General features: G+C 44.6%; 1 pseudogene; it reads left to right on the forward strand.

Moving 5' to 3' along the window:
• Positions 1 to 3,024: 3,024 nt before the first annotated feature.
• LOC133553359 (uncharacterized) lies at positions 3,025 to 4,750 on the forward strand (annotated as a pseudogene).
• The last annotated feature ends 322 nt before the right edge of the window (positions 4,751 to 5,072 follow it).

Here is a 5,072-nt window from a genome sequence, read left to right on the forward strand (position 1 = left end):
GTGCAGGTGTGTGTCTGCTGCGCAGCCTGTGGAATGTGGAATGGTGAATACACGCACAGCGGAGGGAGGGATGAGAGGGAAGCCGACACTACTATATCGTGTGTGTCCCTTTTTCGGCGGATTTTTCTGCTAGTGCAGATAATTTTGTCAACTTATAATGTAGTAATTCTGTGAGTTTATTAAAATTTGCTTTCTCAAATTTTGATTTGAGGGGGCAAGACATTTATTTAAGGGGGCTCTGCCCCCTCTTGCCCCTGCGTAGAGCCGGCCATGGGTTGAAGGGAAAAAACATGTGGTAAAAATGACACCCAAAGGTCTAAGTCACAAAATTAAAAGTTTGCAGGGGGAAAGAAAATCAAAGTTGCAAAGACTCTCAATATTAAAAGAGGGGGTCGTTACTGTGATAAATGACGAAACACGTTCACATGAGCTAAAGGAGGAATTTAGCAGGTTTATGGATTTATATCATGAAATTAGAAAAGTGCACATAAGTTTGTTGTCTCTGTTGCCAGAATATGAGAGTACTAAACACGAGACTTGGTACAAAGCAAAAATGTTGAATTTTGATGGTTTTATTGAAAAGGTTGACAGGTTGATGTGTTTTAAAAATGATGATAATGATGATGATGATGATGATGATGTTGGAAATGATGGTTCCGCTGTTGATGGTTTTGAAAATGAAAGTGTACAACCCCATGACAGCATTTCAAATGTTCCATCTATTGTTTTATCAAACCCATTGAATCCACAGTCTCAAACAAAAGCAAAATGTCTTCCACTTCTTCTGCTGGCATAATAGCAGAGGCAGATAAGGCAGCACTTGTCGCCCGTGCTATTGCTTTAAAAGAGATCCATGCATTGAAGGCGCAAGCAGCAACTCTAAAGAGGGAACAAGATGAGCCGGCAGCAGCTCTAAAGAGGAAACAAGATGAGCCGGCAGCAGCTCTAAAGAGGAAACAAGATGAGCAGGCAGCAGCTCTAAAGAGGGAACAGGAGGAACAAGCAGAGGCCATAAGGAGGAAAAGGGAGCAAATGGAGTTGGATGCTCAAATAGCAGCCCACAATGCTAAATTGTCTGTCCTCCATGAAGCCAGTGTTTCTGGCAGAAGCCAAAACTCTGATAGAATGGAGTCCTATTATAGGCAAAGGACAAAACCGAAAAAAGGGCCTACCCCGCCTGTACAACAACGTCAGCCATCTCTTAAAGCTGCTCCTTCAGAGCTTCACACAGCCAAGAATGCCCCAAACAAAGTCCATTCACACCCTCAACCAAGCAACCAACCACTTCGCTCATCAACTTTGGAACCTGTGGAAAACCAATCAAGGCAAAATTTACCTCAAGCATTTCAATCATTTCAAGGCAACACAATACCAGGTGAATTCCACACTGTATTACAGAGGCAAAATGAAATGATGGCACTCCTGGTTCAAGCACAAACCTCCCAGTTACTTCCACACAGACAAATTCCGTTTTTTGAAGGTGACCCATTGCAGTTTCAGGCTTTCATAAAAGCTTTTGAATATTGTATAGAGGCAAAAACCAATTATCGTGGTGACTGCTTATACTATCTGGAGCAGTTTACCAAAGGACAGCCCAGAGAGTTGGTGCCCAGTTGCCTCTATATGCCTACAGAGAGAGGCTATGCTACAGCAAAACGCCTACTAAGGGAACACTTTGGAAATCCTTCCAAAATAACATCAGCTTACATGGACAAAATTATGGTATGGCCAAACATCAAGTCTGAGGATGTAAAAAATCTCCAAGCTTTTGCACTGTACTTGCGAAAATGCTCCAATGCCATGGATGAGCTGCAGTATTTGGACGAGCTCAACATGCCAGCTAGCATGAAGATGCTCATACAAAAGCTTCCATACAAATTAAGGGACCAGTGGAGAGGAAAAGCAGCCGACATTGTTGACCAACAAAAGCGACGTGCTTGTTTCACAGACATTGTGAAATTCATTGAACAGCAGGTCAGAATTGCTTCAGATCCTGTCTTTGGCGACATTCAGGACATCCCTCGAAATAAAACAGTAACCAAACCCAAGCCTATACATCAAAGCAAATCACAGTTCAGAAGGAACAGTTTCGCAACTCATGTGGCAGTTGCCACTAAACCTACACCGGATCCACACCTGAATAAGTTTGTGAATACCTCCAAGACAAACTCTATTTCCTGTCTTTACTGTAAAAGTGAACATACATTGTAGGACTGTCTGATACTGGAAAATAAGGCACACAGGGAAAAGCTTGACTTTTTAAAGGAAAAAGGCCTGTGTTTTGGTTGCCTGTGCACAGGGCACCTGAGCAAGAGTTGCGACAGGCGCATCACTTGCTCTTACTGCAACAAGACACATCCCAAAGTGCTACATATTGACAGGAGGCATCTGGACAGTGGAGAAAATAGCCAACTTCCAAAGGTAAACGCAGATGTTTACACTACATCATCAACTTGTGGCCATACAGGGGCTGGAAACTATGGAATTTTACCTATACGGCCCATTCAAGTGAAGTGCTCAAAGGGCAGCAAGATAATCCAGACATATGCTTTCCTGGATCCAGGAAGCACAGGGACCTTCTGTTCTGAACAGTTGGTGAACAGGCTGAACACAGAAGGCCGAAAAATAAAAATCCACTTGCGCACCATGGGGCACAGTAAGGCGGTCCCGAGCAGCATTGTAAAAGGTCTGGAAATCTCTGAGCTTACTGGTAGTGAGTTTTTTGAGCTTCCTGATGTCTTCACCCAAAGGCAGATGCCAGTGTACACTAACAATTTGATTAGTGAGGCAGAACTTGAAGAGTGGCCTTACCTCCAAGGCATTAAAATTCCTCGGATAACTGCCAACGTGGACCTGTTAATGGAACCACGGGAGGTGATTAACAGCCACGGAGATGGACCTTATGCTGTCAGAACCCTATTGGGGTGGGTGATTAATGGGCCTTTATAAGGCAGTGACAAGCATAATGGGAGCCCCACAGTCACTGTTAACCGCACAATTGTCAACAGTTTGAAGGAACTGCTTATGAACCAGCACATGCATGATTTCAATGAGCAGGGTCCCAAAGATCAAGAAGAGATGTCAAGAGAGGAAAGGAAGTACATGGCACTTGTGGAGAGCTCTGTTCAGCTCCAAAATGGACATTACCAAATGAACTTGCCCTTCAAATCAGAAAATATTTCCTTGCCGAATAACATCTGTGTTGCTAAGCAACGTATCCATGGCCTGGAAAGGAGACTGCAGAGTAATGCGGATTTCCACAGTGAGTACACAAGCTTCCTCACTGATGTCATTAACAAAGGCTATGCGGAACAAGTGCCACAACACCAGCTAGAACCACGTGAAGGAGGTGTGTGGTTTATACCGCACCATGGTGTATACCACCCTAGGAAGGGCAAGCTGCGGGTGGTGTTTGACTGTGGAGCAGAGTTTAAAGGGGTCTCACTCAACAGTCAACTCCTACAAGGCCCGAACCTAACCAACTCCTTAGTAGGAGTCCTTTTACGGTTCAGACAAGATTTTGTGGCAGTAATGGCAGACATAGAGGCCATGTTCCACCAAGTCAAGGTGGCAGAAGAGCACAGGGATTTTTTGAGATTCCTGTGGTGGCCTGAAGGGGACTTGAAGCAAGATCTTGTGGAACATCGCATGACTGTTCATTTGTTCGGAGCAGTCTCGTCACCCAGCTGCTCATGCTTTGCTCTTAGAAAGACCGCTAACGACAAGCACAGCTTTCCAGCAGAGGTTATCAACACCATTAACAGGAACTTCTACAGGGATGACCTGCTGAAAAGCCTTCCCTCTGATGAGGTTGCTGTCTGCTTGATATCTGAGCTCAGGTCTGTCTGCCAAAAGGGAGCTTTCAATCTCACAAAATGGATTAGCAATAGCCGGAAGGTGCTTCAAGGCATCCCAGAAGAACACAAATCAAAAACCTTGCATGGACTAGACCTGGACAGAGACATGTTACCAATGGAGAGAGCTTTAGGTCTTCAGTGGTTTGAGACAGATACCTTTACCTTCAAGTTAAGGGTCAAGAAGAAGCCCTGCACAAAACGCGGCATGCTGTCCATAATCAGTTCTGTCTATGATCCATTAGGATTCCTAGCACTACTCATACTCCCTGCTAAGCTGTTGTTGCAGGAGTTATGCAGACAGAAGTGTGATTGGGATGACCCGATACCTCAAGCCTTCCAGCACAAATGGAACAAATGGCTAGCAGACCTTGAGAAAGTGGCAGATTTCAAGATCCGTCGTTGTATCCAGCCCAAGGACTTCGGAGGTATTGCAATGTCCCAATTGCATCAATTCTCAGATGCTAGTGATGATGCTGATGGTACTGTCACATACCTCAAAATGGAAAACACACAGAAAGTACTTCATGTTGCTTTTTTGTTTGGAAAGGCCCAAGTGGCTCCGCTGAAGCCTGTCACCCTACCTCGCCTGGAACTCACAGCGGCCGTCGTCGCTGTTAAGAGTGGACAAAATGCTCCAGGCAGAGCTGCAGCTTCCCCTGGAAAATTCTGTATTTTGGACAGATAGCACATCAGTTCTAAAGTATATAAAAAACAAAGATAAGAGGTTCAAGACATTTGTTGCAAACAGGGTGACAACAATAAGGGACCACACAGAGGTGTCACAGTGGCGATACATTCCCACAACAAAAAACCCTGCCGACGATGCTTCAAGAGGATTGAAAGCAGAAAATCTGGGTAAACAGAGGTGGATTGGAAGCCCAGTGTTTCTATGAGAGCATAAGGAAAGCTGGCCAGAAGGGCCCATGGACATCAATGTCTCTGCTGAGGACCCAGAAGTTAAACGCAATCTCATAGTGAATGCAACTGTTGTTAACAATGGGAACGCTACTCATCATCTAATAACCTATTTCTCTGACTGGCAAAGATTTAAGGTTGCAGTTGCCTGGATCCTTAAGCTAAAAAAGGTCTTGCTACACATGAGTAGGAAAAGAAGACAGCTACAGTCTACATGTACTGTTGGTAATGGATCACGAGTATTGGATGTGCATAAGGAAATGCAGGCTGTGAAAGCTTCACTGGAAAGCCAGAAGTTGT

The sequence above is a fragment of the Nerophis ophidion genome, linkage group LG05, assembly GCF_033978795.1.
Source record: "Nerophis ophidion isolate RoL-2023_Sa linkage group LG05, RoL_Noph_v1.0, whole genome shotgun sequence".
In the NCBI taxonomy this organism is placed as follows: Eukaryota; Metazoa; Chordata; class Actinopteri; order Syngnathiformes; family Syngnathidae; genus Nerophis; species Nerophis ophidion.